General features: G+C 44.3%; 1 protein-coding gene across 4 annotated transcripts in view; it reads left to right on the top strand.

Annotated features, from left to right (window-relative positions):
• Positions 1-16,281, top strand: part of LOC130293614 (cornifelin homolog) — a 56,914-nt gene that overhangs the window by 18,783 nt on the left and 21,850 nt on the right. The window contains exon 1 of one of the 4 annotated variants that reach the window (XM_056542498.1): positions 2,657-2,752. The exons of 1 other annotated variant lie outside the window; for it this stretch is intronic. The gene's annotated coding sequence lies outside the window, so the exon portion shown is untranslated. Of the gene's footprint in view, positions 1-2,656; positions 2,753-3,087; positions 3,169-10,327; positions 10,401-16,281 lie in introns of those variants that run through there. 2 more of the 4 variants (XM_056542497.1, XM_056542499.1) reach the window with 2 other exon arrangements.

Here is a 16,281-nt window from a genome sequence, read left to right as displayed (position 1 = left end):
GCTGGCCATTCGTTGTCTTCTGGAAGCGGGGGCAGGTCGCAAGCCTCCTCGGCCCCAAGGGACAACCGCTGCAAACGATCAGCCAGATTTTGAAATAGTTGCGCTGCGGCCGCGGCAACTTTCCGATCTGCTAGCGCCATCTTGGTGCTCTCTCCATGTGCTCCGGTGTGCTCCGCCATGTCTGTAATTCTCTCTGCAATCTCCAGACTGATGAGCGCTGCAAGGACGTCATCGGTGCAGTCCTGACTTCTGGTCCCCCGGCAACAACAGGCAAATCCAAACAGTTCCACTTCGGCATAGAGACGGCTACATGATGTCCACGCCAAGGGGCAGGACCCTGACCAGTGCGGGACATTTTCGCGCACTTTTCTGGTTCCTCCTTAAAGGGGTACTCCGCCCATAGCATCTTATCCCCTATCCAAAGAATAGGGGATAAGATGTCAGATCGCAGGGGCTCTGGCCCCTGTATCGCCGGTCATTACGCACAGAGCGAGTTTGCTCTGTGCAGTAATGATAGCGGGGCGCTGCAGCGGAGATCCCGGGGGTCCCCAGTGGCGGGACCCCCGCGATCTGACATCTTATCCCCTATCCTTTGGATAGGGGATAAGATGCTAGGGGCGGAGTACCCCTTTAACCCTTACAGGTACAATTGGTAATGGAGTATGTAGCATGGCTTCGGCCCGAATCTTACACATGGCAGCAATACAATATTCTTCACCTCCACCCTTACTTTTTTCAGCTCCCCGGCAAAGCACAATTTCACAGACATTGTCCCATACACTTTTGGGCGAAATTTCTGTCGCAGCTTGCGTCAATTCCGGACAATTCTCTAAGCATATTTCTGACTAGCGGGAGGACTAGTGACTTTGTGGCAATGGCATACATCCATATTTTGTTGCGGGTGGCCTGGTGGTTAAGTGGTTTAGGCACACACCGGTATCCTGTTCGTGATGCCAAATTTATGGCGACCCATGGTGTATGGCGGGACCACGGGGTGAAGCGGTGTAGGTGGTGGGGCCAGATGGTGTTACCCCCTAGTGTTCGTGACGCCAAAGTTGTGGCGACCCACAGTGTATTTCGGGACCACGGGGTGTAGCGGTGTAGGTGGTGGGGCCAGATGGTATTAACCCCTAGTTTTCGTGATGCCAGGATGTGGTTGTATGGTGTAGGGCACCGCCGACAACCAACCCAGAAACGGCATATTTTAAATGAGAGTCCAAAGCAGATTTTGATGCAATTAGAACTTTGCCTAAGAAGGCAGTATAACATGTCTTACAGATAGCCAACTTCCACCAAGGTGACTGGGACACAGGGAACCTCTCAGGCTTGCTTGGACTTGTAGTGGGAATAATGATGATGCAGGCCACTGTGCTACTGTTATGACTTTAGCAGGGACAGTAGAGTAGACATAGATGAGACTTACAGATTGGATGTGGCTGCAGACTTGTAGGCTTTGGCCTAGCTGGACTGGACTGAACTTGTACAGGACTTGTGCTCACTTTAGTGTCCAGGAAGTGAGAGAAGAGAAGAGCCAGTGTGGAGATTACAGCCCTTTATATATCAGGGGCTGGACTAAAGCCCATTGGTAGCTGGTTGCCTGGTTACCTGTGCCCCTGGAACTCTGGGTATCAGGTGATCACATGTCATATGACCTTAGGAAGGTCCTATACAGTTTAAACATCCTAATAACCTTTACACATAGCTTGTATTCACTGTACAATACTTAAAATAAACATACATAATTAATGTACAATAGAAATCATAATAATGACCTAGGGGGACCCTAGTAGGGTGACCACATTTCCTAACTGCCATTCAGGGACACTTACTTTCACAAGTGCATTTCGTCAAACTTATACATGAGACTTGTATTGGGCATTATATGTGTAGGCACAGGACAACCCCCCCTCCTGACATATGTCCCTGACTTATAATGCCCCCTGTCCTTTGCCCCTCACATATAATGCCCAGTGTCCTGTGCCCCTCACATATAATGCCCCCTGAGGGGGCAGGACAGGGGGCATTATATGTGAGGGGCACAGGACATGGGGTATTATATATGAGGGGCACATGACAGAGGGGCATTATATGTGAGGGGCACAGGACATGGGGCATTATATGAGAGGGGCATTATATGTGAGGGGCACATGTCAGGGGGCATTATATGTGAGGGGCACAGGACATGGGGTATTACATATGAGGGGCACATGACAGTGGGGGGTCCTGTCATGTGACCCCACATATAATTCCCCCCTGACATGTGCCCCTCACTTATAATTTGCCCCTCTCACTTATAATTTGCTCCCCCCCTCCCCTTTCTCACGCCCGTCACGTTTCTCAGTCACCTTTCTCACACGCTGCGGCTGCTCCATTCCTGCAGTCAGTGAGAGCCGCAGGGACGTTATTTCCGGGCGCCGGCGCGATGATGTGATGTCATCGCGCCGGCCTGCCGTGATTGGCTCTCACTGGCTGCAGGAATGGAGCAGCCGCGGCTTGTGATAGAAAGGTGACGGGTGTGAGAAAGGGGTGGTGGAGCAGGACAGCCGACAGCTCCCGCTCCACCATGCTATAGTACAGGAGGAGGGGCAACAATCTCGGGGTGGCGCAATTGCCCCGTTGCCCCCCCCCCCTGATCCGCCACTGGTCACAGCACACGGGCGGCTCCCGGAAAGACTCTCCAAATGCGGGACTGTCCCGGGCGATCCGGGACACGTGGTCACCCTACCCTGTAGGAGAGCCCTGTGGACTTGAGGTACTCTACCTGAGGGGCCTTTAGGAACTGTACAGAACCACGTTCTTTACCGAGACACGACATATATACATATATATATATATATATGTATATATAAATATATATATATATATAAATAAATATATAGATGTATAGGCAGAGTCCTGATGTGAGGAAGGGAGGGTTCATCCATTGTTTTATTGTTCTATTGTACTTTAATAAACAGTCCTGCCTCGGATCCTTACTATACCTGGACTTCGTTGTCTTCATCTCCAAGGACTGCAGCGCCGGTTTTCCGAGGGTTCTTTTTCTACTCCTCCTCCTTACCTACACAGGACGACCTGGGTCGGTTCCTGCAACCCACTGGCTTGGCAGCAGTTCACTATTGTTGGTACCCCAGAATATTGGGGTTACATGCCTGTTTTATCCACCTTGAGGTGAGCGGCCATCTATAAGCCCCGTGGGGTCATCCCCCACTTCCCTCACTTCCTACGTATATTCTGGGGTAATACATGAGGCACCGTTTGTCGGTCCCTTCTCCTTTTTATCTCTATACAGGTACTTCTATGCTGAGATGTCTGGGCATGCTCAGTGCAGTCTGTCAGATTTATCATTTAGAAATATATCTGTCCATAACCAGAGAGAGAACTGTGATAAGGAATTTCACTTACAGTAATACATATTACAATAGAATCCAGGTTACGCGGAGGAGACGCAGACTGCCTGCAGTCACACGTCTCAGTCATGTTTACCCCTATTACGCATGTTTCTGTACAGAAAGAAAAGTCCTAAGCAGTCTCAGCCCTTATGTTCTCGTGACTGGCGCAGGTTGCTACAATAGTTTAGGCCATCAATATTAAAGTCTTAGAAAACCAGCCCATATGGTGACCATTAAACAAAACAAAGAGCATTATTTATTAATGGATGTAATGTGGTACTTCTATGCTGCAGAGTAATATTAGATGATCACAACGGTGGAGTCTTAGGAGCATATCAAGCTCTGATTCCCCTTCCTTCTAAAGTCACATCATCCAGGGACCCCTAAAAAGGGAGGTCCAGTCACATATAAGTGATACTGACCGTACACATAGTTACAGTCAACTGTACTTGCTAACATCAGCGATATTGGTCAACCATGTAGGATTTCAACATACCAGATCCTTTTGTACGAAGGGAAATGAGCCTTTGGTTTTCTTCCCTTTTTTAATTAAAGGGGTGTGGTGTCCCGGTACAGGACCTTGTCCTGTCCCTGTCTTAAGTCCCCTCAGTTAGAGTTCCTCCATTCCATAGGGTTCTCCTGTAGGGCTTACCCTTTACTAGCCTCACATAATGCATTATAAAGATATAGTGTATATTGGTTGTTATGCATAAAGTTATGTACAAAGTTGTATAAATGTATAGGACCTTCCTGGGTCAGGTGATACTGTCATGTGATGTACCCAGAGTTCTCTGGGTTCAGGACCTACAGGCTTGTCAGCCAATGGGCTGTAGTCCAGCCCCCTAGTATATAAGGGGCTGTAGTCTCTAAATTCGCTTTCTTCCTCTTGTTCCTACACTCTACTCTGCTCTTATCTCCTGGATTCCAGCCAAGCACAATCAGCATATCTCAATTCATCTTACCTAGGCCAAAGCCTAAAGAACCAGCAGCCACTAGACCTGTGAGTTCTAAAGCTCTATCTACAAATTCTTCATGACTACTATTTAACTCATATCCTATAATTAGTAGCACAGTGGACTGCTTAAATCTCAAGACTATTAGTCCCAGCAAAGCCTGTGAGGAACCTGCATCCCGGTTACCTCAGTATAAACTGTATATTTGTTAAGACTGTTTGCACAAGAAGTTAAGTAAAAGTTCCAGTTATCTCATAAATCCTGCTGTGGACATCCCGACACCACAGGGGTACTCCGCCCCTAGATAGGGGATAAGATGTCTGATCCCGCTGCTGGGACCCCCGCGATCTTTGTGCAGCACCCTCCCATAGACTTGCATTGAGGGGGCGTGGTGTGACGTCACAAGGGGCGTGCCCATCACAAGAAAATGTTCTGAACGCTGGGGCAGTGGAGTACCCCTTTAAGAATACATGCAGGCTAAACATGCATATGTGTTGGGAGATCAGTAAAGATAGTTCTCCCATGTGTGGTCCGCTTACCATAGATTTCCCATAGTAGTTATCACTCTTTTAGGTATTATGTGGGAAGGGGTTGAAGGTTGAAGGCCACTACTGTATACTAATCTATTACTGCCTGTTTTTTTGTGTTAGGCTGGGTTCACATCACGTTTTTCCCAATATGGTTCCGCATGCGGCTGGGGGAGCTAAAACCTTGCGCTCCCGTATCCCTGCTGTATGCCGCCCGTATGTAATTCATTTCAATGAGCTGACCGGAGTGAAACGCTGACTCCGGTCGGCTCATTTTTGCCTCATATGCGGTTTTCCACCGCACCTAAAATCGTGGTCGACTATGATTTTAGGTGCGGGCATACGGGGCGAAAATGAGCTGACCGGAGTCAGCGTTTCACTCCGGTCTGCTCATTGAAATGAATGACATAGGAGCGGCATACGGCAGGGATACGGGAGCGCAAGATTTTAGCTCCCCCAGCCGTATGCGGTCCCGTATTGGGAAAAACGTGATGTGAACCCAGCCTTACATATTCCTCACTATAACTATCAATCAGTTACTCAGTGATAAGGACCTCTTATATTACTGACATATTTACTGACAGATTCAGGAGTTATTGTAGCAATTTCCTTCCTCATTCCGAAATACACTGTATGGATGCTGGAATTCCAGCAGCAATATGCTGATCGCTTTAGATTGGTTGGGCTGCTCCTAATATCTGACGAACAGTATTTATGAAGTCAGATTCTATAGTAACTAACCATAGAAATCTATTAAAGGGGTTTTCTTGTGGAATTTTATTTACAATAAAATGTGGCTGGTGTAAAAACAATAAAAAAGTACTCACCTGCTCCGATCCCCTTCTGCTGCTATTCCAATAGTGTCTCGCGGTGCAGCACTTCCTGGCCTGTGTCTCCACACAAGGAAGTGCCCACTAAGTCAATCACTGGCCACAGAGGTGACCGCCTCAGTCACTGAATGGCTAAGCTGGCATATCCTTGTGTCAAAACAGAAAAGAACCCTGTGAATGGAAGTGGTGGGGGATCAGGGTAAGTAAGTACTGCTTTTTTAATATTTTTTACCCCAGCCCGTCCTTCTGCTTTACAACTGTAAAAATAATTGATCAGGCAACTCCTTCAATGTCTATTAGCATCTTTAGACCAATGTCAAAGCCAAATAATTTCACAATGATTGATACCCTTCGAGTTCCTTGTTTTGGACTGGAAACCAGTCCGCTCCCTCATGTTGTATAAATTATACCCCTGGATGTTTTTGCTGTAGGGTATAGTTTTGGGACACTGTACCTGTAAGTCTTCTACAAGGCTGCATTTACAAAATAATCAACTTTTAATCCACAATCCGGGCGATCGGCATTGGGGCAGAGCCGCTGTGGCATGTAGGCCCTCCAACCAGACACCCAGGCTTGATTGACACCCTAAGTGCTGGGAATCAATGCAAAGCCTAGATTTTGGGTGCTAAGAAATGTATCCCCTAGGGATAAATTGGGGATAAATGTCTGATCGTGGGGGATCTGAGTGCTGGGACCCCCTGCAATCTCCCATACGGGGCCCGGCAGATAGGGAATAAACTGCTAAGTACTGGACATCTTCTTTAATCAAGCCTGAGTGGCTGAGAGGGGGTGAGGATAGTGTGACTAAATGCCGCTGCAGCTCCGCCTCTATGCCGCCTAACCGGAAGCTTATGGGAGGGTTTATATAGTATAAGGGGACTGACCACTTCCCTTTAAATGCCCATATACATTCAGCATGGCTGAGCTTGTATATATTAATGGGGAGAAAAGGGAATGAAGCAGTTAAGCATCCCTGTTGGTAGCTTATCAATATAGTGAACAAAAGTATAAGCTGTCACAATTTAACATGACTGACCCATTTCTTCCCGAAATTATCTGTTGGGTCATGAGTCCCCTGTACACACACAAGACAATCAGCTGATCTCAACAAAATGGGAGGGTTTAGCCAAATTTTCTCTGGTGTGTATAGTGGCCTATATCAGTCTGGAGAGCAGTGACAAATGTGTTGTAGGGAAAATTGACAATAATGTCTAAAACTTGACAACTAAAGAGAGTGCACCCCTAAATAGAATGTCCAAACTGGGCACAAGCCCTTTTCCCTCCCTGGTGTCATGTCACTCGTTAGTGTGACAAGGTCTCAGTGGTGTAATCACTCTCACACTCTCTAATACTGGTCGCTGGAAGTTCAACATGGCACCTCATGGCAAATAACTCTCTGAGGATTTGAAAAAAAAGAATTGTTGCTCTACATAAAGATGGCCTAGGCTATAAGCTACAGCATGGTGGGCAAGACCAAACAGTGGTTTTAAAGGCCAGGGTACACTCAGAACAGGACTCACATTGGTCAACCAAAGAAGTTGAGTACACATATTCAGCATCATGTCCAGAGGTTGTCTTTGAAAAATAGACCCATGAGTGCTGCCAGTTGTCATGGTCTGGGCCTGTATGAGTGCTGCTGGCACTGGGGAGCTACAGTTCATTGAGAGAACCATGAATGCCAACATGTACTGTGACATACTGAAGCAGAGTATGAACCCCTTCCTTTGGAAACTGGGTTGTAGGGCAGTATTTCAACATAGTAACTATCTCAAGACGACCACTGCCTTGCTAAATAAGCTGAGAATAAAGGTAATGGACTGGCCAAGCATGTCTCCAGACCTAAACCTTATTGAGCATCTGTAGGGTATCCTCAAATGGAAGGTGGGGGAGCACAAGGACTCTAACATCCTCCGTGATGTCATAATGGAGGAGTGGAAGAGGATTCCTGGGACAACCTGTGAAGATCTGGTGAACTCCATGCCCGAGAGGCTTAAGGCAGTGCTAGAAAAGAATGGTGGCCACTCAAGATATTGAGACTTTGGGCCCAATTTTGACATTTCCACTTAGGGGTGTACTCACTTTTGTTGCCAAGGTTAATGACTGTATTGGGTTATTATGAAGGGACACAACATTAAACACTGGTATACAAGTTAGGTACATTGCAGCAGAGGGTCATTTCTTCAGTGTTGTCACATGAAAGAATATAATAAAATATTTATAATAATATGAGTGGTGAACTCACTTATGGGATATACTGTATATATAATGTGAGGGGTGGACTCACTTATGGGATATACTGTATACATAATGTGAGGGGTGGACTCACTTATGGGATATACTGTATATATAATGTGAGGGGTGTACTCACTTATGGGATATACTGTATATATAATGTGAGGGGTGGACTCACTTATGGGAGGTACTGTATATATAATGTGAGGGGTGGACTCACTTATGGGATATACTGTATATATAATGTGAGGGGTGGACTCACTTATGGGATATACTGTATACATAATGTGAGGGGTGGACTCACTTATGGGATATACTGTATATAATGTGAGGGGTGGACTCACTTATGGGATATACTGTATATATAATTCGAGGGGTGGACTCACTTATGGGATATACTGTATATATAATGTGAGGGGTGGACTCACTTATGGGATATACTGTATATATAATGTGAGGGGTGGACTCACTTATGGGATATACTGTATATATAATGTGAGGGGTGGACTCACTTATGGGATATACTGTATATATAATGTGAGGGGTGGAGTCACTTATGGGAGATACTGTATATATAATGTGAGGGGTGGACTCTCTTATGAGAGATACTGTATATAATGTGAGGGGTGGAGTCACTTATGTGAGATACTGTATATATAATGTGAGGGGTGGACTCACTTATGGGATATACTGTATATATATAATGTGAGGGGTCGACTCACTTATGGGATATACTGTATATATAATGTGAGGGGTGGAGTCACTTATGGGAGATACTGTATATATAATGTGAGGGGTGGAGTCACTTATGGGATATACTGTATATATAATGTGAGGGGTGGAGTCACTTATGGGAGATACTGTATATAATGTGAGAGGTGGAGTCACTTATGGGAGATACTGTATATATAATGTGAGGGGTGGAGTCACTTATGGGATATACTATATATATAATGTGAGGGGTGGACTCACTTATGGGAAATACTGTATATATAATGTGAGGGGTGGAATCACTTATGGGATATACTGTATATCATGTGAGGGGTGGACTCACTTATGGGATATACTGTATATATAATGTGAGGGGTGGAGTCACTTATGGGATATACTGTATATATAATGTGAGGGGTGGACTCACTTATGGGATATACTGTATATATAATGTGAGGGGTGGAGTCACTTATGGGATATACTGTATATATAATGTGAGGGGTGGACTCACTTATGGGAGATACCGTATATATAATGTGAGGGGTGGACTCACTTATGGGAAATACTGTATATAATGTGAGGGGTGGACTCACTTATTTGAGATACTGTATATATGATGTGAGGGGTGGACTCACTTATGGGATATACTGTATATATAATGTGAGGGGTGGAGTCACTTATGGGATATACTGTATATAATGTGAGGGGTGGACTCACTTATGGGATATACTGTATATATAATGTGAGGGGTGGAGTCACTTATGGGATATACTGTATATAATGTGAGGGGTGGACTCACTTATGGGATATACTGTATATATAATGTGAGGGGTGGACTCACTTATGGGAGATACTGTATATATAATGTGAGGGGTGGAGTCACTTATGGGAGATACTGTATATATAATGTGAGGGGTGGACTCACTTATGGGAGATACTGTATATAATGTGAGGGGTGGAGTCACTTATGGGAGATACTGTATATAATGTGAGGGGTGGACTCACTTATGGTATATACTGTATATATAATGTGAGGGGTGGAATCACTTATGGGATATACTGTATATATAATGTGAGGGGTGGACTCACTTATGGGAGATACTGTATATATAATGTGAGGGGTGGAGTCACTTATGGGAGATACTGTATATAATGTGAGGGGTGGACTCACTTATGGGATATACTGTATATATAATGTGAGGGGTGGACTCACTTATGGGAGATACTGTATATATAATGTGAGGGGTGGACTCACTTATGGGATATACTGTATATAATGTGAGGGGTGGACTCAGTTATGGGATATACTGTATATATAATGTGAGGGGTGGAGTCACCTTGTCCTGTCCCTGTCTTAAGTCCCCTCAGTTAGAGTTCCTCCATTCCATAGGGTTCTCCTGTAGGGCTTACCCTTTACTAGCCTCACATAATGCATTATAAAGATATAGTGTATATTGGTTGTTATGCATAAAGTTATGTACAAAGTTGTATAAATGTATAGGACCTTCCTGGGTCAGGTGATACTGTCATGTGATGTACCCAGAGTTCTCTGGGTTCAGGACCTACAGGCTTGTCAGCCAATGGGCTGTAGTCCAGCCCCCTAGTATATAAGGGGCTGTAGTCTCTAAATTCGCTTTCTTCCTCTTGTTCCTACACTCTACTCTGCTCTTATCTCCTGGATTCCAGCCAAGCACAATCAGCATATCTCAATTCATCTTACCTAGGCCAAAGCCTAAAGAACCAGCAGCCACTAGACCTGTGAGTTCTAAAGCTCTATCTACAAATTCTTCATGACTACTATTTAACTCATATCCTATAATTAGTAGCACAGTGGACTGCTTAAATCTCAAGACTATTAGTCCCAGCAAAGCCTGTGAGGAACCTGCATCCCGGTTACCTCAGTATAAACTGTATATTTGTTAAGACTGTTTGCACAAGAAGTTAAGTAAAAGTTCCAGTTATCTCATAAATCCTGCTGTGGACATCCCGACACCACAGGGGTACTCCGCCCCTAGATAGGGGATAAGATGTCTGATCCCGCTGCTGGGACCCCCGCGATCTTTGTGCAGCACCCTCCCATAGACTTGCATTGAGGGGGCGTGGTGTGACGTCACAAGGGGCGTGCCCATCACAAGAAAATGTTCTGAACGCTGGGGCAGTGGAGTACCCCTTTAAGAATACATGCAGGCTAAACATGCATATGTGTTGGGAGATCAGTAAAGATAGTTCTCCCATGTGTGGTCCGCTTACCATAGATTTCCCATAGTAGTTATCACTCTTTTAGGTATTATGTGGGAAGGGGTTGAAGGTTGAAGGCCACTACTGTATACTAATCTATTACTGCCTGTTTTTTTGTGTTAGGCTGGGTTCACATCACGTTTTTCCCAATATGGTTCCGCATGCGGCTGGGGGAGCTAAAACCTTGCGCTCCCGTATCCCTGCCGTATGCCGCCCGTATGTAGTTCATTTCAATGAGCTGACCGGAGTGAAACGCTGACTCCGGTCGGCTCATTTTTGCCTCATATGCGGTTTTCCACCGCACCTAAAATCGTGGTCGACTATGATTTTAGGTGCGGGCATACGGGGCGAAAATGAGCTGACCGGAGTCAGCGTTTCACTCCGGTCTGCTCATTGAAATGAATGACATAGGAGCGGCATACGGCAGGGATACGGGAGCGCAAGATTTTAGCTCCCCCAGCCGTATGCGGTCCCGTATTGGGAAAAACGTGATGTGAACCCAGCCTTACATATTCCTCACTATAACTATCAATCAGTTACTCAGTGATAAGGACCTCTTATATTACTGACATATTTACTGACAGATTCAGGAGTTATTGTAGCAATTTCCTTCCTCATTCCGAAATACACTGTATGGATGCTGGAATTCCAGCAGCAATATGCTGATCGCTTTAGATTGGTTGGGCTGCTCCTAATATCTGACGAACAGTATTTATGAAGTCAGATTCTATAGTAACTAACCATAGAAATCTATTAAAGGGGTTTTCTTGTGGAATTTTATTTACAATAAAATGTGGCTGGTGTAAAAACAATAAAAAAGTACTCACCTGCTCCGATCCCCTTCTGCTGCTATTCCAATAGTGTCTCGCGGTGCAGCACTTCCTGGCCTGTGTCTCCACACAAGGAAGTGCCCACTAAGTCAATCACTGGCCACAGAGGTGACCGCCTCAGTCACTGAATGGCTAAGCTGGCATATCCTTGTGTCAAAACAGAAAAGAACCCTGTGAATGGAAGTGGTGGGGGATCAGGGTAAGTAAGTACTGCTTTTTTAATATTTTTTACCCCAGCCCGTCCTTCTGCTTTACAACTGTAAAAATAATTGATCAGGCAACTCCTTCAATGTCTATTAGCATCTTTAGACCAATGTCAAAGCCAAATAATTTCACAATGATTGATACCCTTCGAGTTCCTTGTTTTGGACTGGAAACCAGTCCGCTCCCTCATGTTGTATAAATTATACCCCTGGATGTTTTTGCTGTAGGGTATAGTTTTGGGACACTGTACCTGTAAGTCTTCTACAAGGCTGCATTTACAAAATAATCAACTTTTAATCCACAATCCGGGCGATCGGCATTGGGGCAGAGCCGCTGTGGCATGTAGGCCCTCCAACCAGACACCCAGGCTTGATTGACACCCTAAGTGCTGGGAATCAATGCAAAGCCTAGATTTTGGGTGCTAAGAAATGTATCCCCTAGGGATAAATTGGGGATAAATGTCTGATCGTGGGGGATCTGAGTGCTGGGACCCCCTGCAATCTCCCATACGGGGCCCGGCAGATAGGGAATAAACTGCTAAGTACTGGACATCTTCTTTAATCAAGCCTGAGTGGCTGAGAGGGGGTGAGGATAGTGTGACTAAATGCCGCTGCAGCTCCGCCTCTATGCCGCCTAACCGGAAGCTTATGGGAGGGTTTATATAGTATAAGGGGACTGACCACTTCCCTTTAAATGCCCATATACATTCAGCATGGCTGAGCTTGTATATATTAATGGGGAGAAAAGGGAATGAAGCAGTTAAGCATCCCTGTTGGTAGCTTATCAATATAGTGAACAAAAGTATAAGCTGTCACAATTTAACATGACTGACCCATTTCTTCCCGAAATTATCTGTTGGGTCATGAGTCCCCTGTACACACACAAGACAATCAGCTGATCTCAACAAAATGGGAGGGTTTAGCCAAATTTTCTCTGGTGTGTATAGTGGCCTATATCAGTCTGGAGAGCAGTGACAAATGTGTTGTAGGGAAAATTGACAATAATGTCTAAAACTTGACAACTAAAGAGAGTGCACCCCTAAATAGAATGTCCAAACTGGGCACAAGCCCTTTTCCCTCCCTGGTGTCATGTCACTCGTTAGTGTGACAAGGTCTCAGTGGTGTAATCACTCTCACACTCTCTAATACTGGTCGCTGGAAGTTCAACATGGCACCTCATGGCAAATAACTCTCTGAGGATTTGAAAAAAAAGAATTGTTGCTCTACATAAAGATGGCCTAGGCTATAAGCTACAGCATGGTGGGCAAGACCAAACAGTGGTTTTAAAGGCCAGGGTACACTCAGAACAGGACTCACATTGGTCAACCAAAGAAGTTGAGTACACATATTCAGCATCATGTCCAGAGGTTGTCTTTGAAAAATAGACCCATGAGTGCTGCCAGTTGTCATGGTCTGGGCCTGTATGAGTGCTGCTGGCACTGGGGAGCTACAGTTCATTGAGAGAACCATGAATGCCAACATGTACTGTGACATACTGAAGCAGAGTATGAACCCCTTCCTTTGGAAACTGGGTTGTAGGGCAGTATTTCAACATAGTAACTATCTCAAGACGACCACTGCCTTGCTAAATAAGCTGAGAATAAAGGTAATGGACTGGCCAAGCATGTCTCCAGACCTAAACCTTATTGAGCATCTGTAGGGTATCCTCAAATGGAAGGTGGGGGAGCACAAGGACTCTAACATCCTCCGTGATGTCATAATGGAGGAGTGGAAGAGGATTCCTGGGACAACCTGTGAAGATCTGGTGAACTCCATGCCCGAGAGGCTTAAGGCAGTGCTAGAAAAGAATGGTGGCCACTCAAGATATTGAGACTTTGGGCCCAATTTTGACATTTCCACTTAGGGGTGTACTCACTTTTGTTGCCAAGGTTAATGACTGTATTGGGTTATTATGAAGGGACACAACATTAAACACTGGTATACAAGTTAGGTACATTGCAGCAGAGGGTCATTTCTTCAGTGTTGTCACATGAAAGAATATAATAAAATATTTATAATAATATGAGTGGTGAACTCACTTATGGGATATACTGTATATATAATGTGAGGGGTGGACTCACTTATGGGATATACTGTATACATAATGTGAGGGGTGGACTCACTTATGGGATATACTGTATATATAATGTGAGGGGTGGACTCACTTATGGGAGATACTGTATATATAATGTGAGGGGTGGAATCACTTATGGGATATACTGTATATATAATGTGAGGGGTGGAGTCACTTATGGGATATACTGTATACATAATGTGAGGGGTGGACTCACTTATGGGATATACTGTATACATAATGTGAGGGGTGGACTCACTTATGGGATATACTGTATATATAATGTGAGGGGTGGACTCACTTATGGGATATACTGTATATATAATGTGAGGGGTGGACTCACTTATGGGAGGTACTGTATATATAATGTGAGGGGTGGACTCACTTATGGGATATACTGTATATATAATGTGAGGGGTGGACTCACTTATGGGATATACTGTATACATAATGTGAGGGGTGGACTCACTTATGGGATATACTGTATATAATGTGAGGGGTGGACTCACTTATGGGATATACTGTATATATAATTCGAGGGGTGGACTCACTTATGGGATATACTGTATATATAATGTGAGGGGTGGACTCACTTATGGGATATACTGTATATATAATGTGAGGGGTGGACTCACTTATGGGATATACTGTATATATAATGTGAGGGGTGGACTCACTTATGGGATATACTGTATATATAATGTGAGGGGTGGAGTCACTTATGGGAGATACTGTATATATAATGTGAGGGGTGGACTCTCTTATGAGAGATACTGTATATAATGTGAGGGGTGGAGTCACTTATGTGAGATACTGTATATATAATGTGAGGGGTGGACTCACTTATGGGATATACTGTATATATATAATGTGAGGGGTCGACTCACTTATGGGATATACTGTATATATAATGTGAGGGGTGGAGTCACTTATGGGAGATACTGTATATATAATGTGAGGGGTGGAGTCACTTATGGGATATACTGTATATATAATGTGAGGGGTGGAGTCACTTATGGGAGATACTGTATATAATGTGAGAGGTGGAGTCACTTATGGGAGATACTGTATATATAATGTGAGGGGTGGAGTCACTTATGGGATATACTATATATATAATGTGAGGGGTGGACTCACTTATGGGAAATACTGTATATATAATGTGAGGGGTGGAATCACTTATGGGATATACTGTATATCATGTGAGGGGTGGACTCACTTATGGGATATACTGTATATATAATGTGAGGGGTGGAGTCACTTATGGGATATACTGTATATATAATGTGAGGGGTGGACTCACTTATGGGATATACTGTATATATAATGTGAGGGGTGGAGTCACTTATGGGATATACTGTATATATAATGTGAGGGGTGGACTCACTTATGGGAGATACTGTATATATAATGTGAGGGGTGGACTCACTTATGGGAAATACTGTATATAATGTGAGGGGTGGACTCACTTATTTGAGATACTGTATATATGATGTGAGGGGTGGACTCACTTATGGGATATACTGTATATATAATGTGAGGGGTGGAGTCACTTATGGGATATACTGTATATAATGTGAGGGGTGGACTCACTTATGGGATATACTGTATATATAATGTGAGGGGTGGAGTCACTTATGGGATATACTGTATATAATGTGAGGGGTGGACTCACTTATGGGATATACTGTATATATAATGTGAGGGGTGGACTCACTTATGGGAGATACTGTATATATAATGTGAGGGGTGGAGTCACTTATGGGAGATACTGTATATATAATGTGAGGGGTGGACTCACTTATGGGAGATACTGTATATAATGTGAGGGGTGGAGTCACTTATGGGAGATACTGTATATAATGTGAGGGGTGGACTCACTTATGGTATATACTGTATATATAATGTGAGGGGTGGAATCACTTATGGGATATACTGTATATATAATGTGAGGGGTGGACTCACTTATGGGAGATACTGTATATATAATGTGAGGGGTGGAGTCACTTATGGGAGATACTGTATATAATGTGAGGGGTGGACTCACTTATGGGATATACTGTATATATAATGTGAGGGGTGGACTCACTTATGGGAGATACTGTATATATAATGTGAGGGGTGGACTCACTTATGGGATATACTGTATATAATGTGAGGGGTGGACTCAGTTATGGGATATACTGTATATATAATGTGAGGGGTGGAGTCACTTATGGGATATACTGTATATATAATGTGAGGGGTGGACTCACTAATGGGATATACTGTATATATAATGTGAGGGGTGGACT

This window comes from Hyla sarda, chromosome 10 (assembly GCF_029499605.1).
Source record: "Hyla sarda isolate aHylSar1 chromosome 10, aHylSar1.hap1, whole genome shotgun sequence".
Lineage (NCBI taxonomy): Eukaryota > Metazoa > Chordata > Amphibia > Anura > Hylidae > Hyla > Hyla sarda.
Note: the sequence above shows the minus strand (reverse complement) of the source record. Positions and strands in the feature narration are given on the sequence as shown.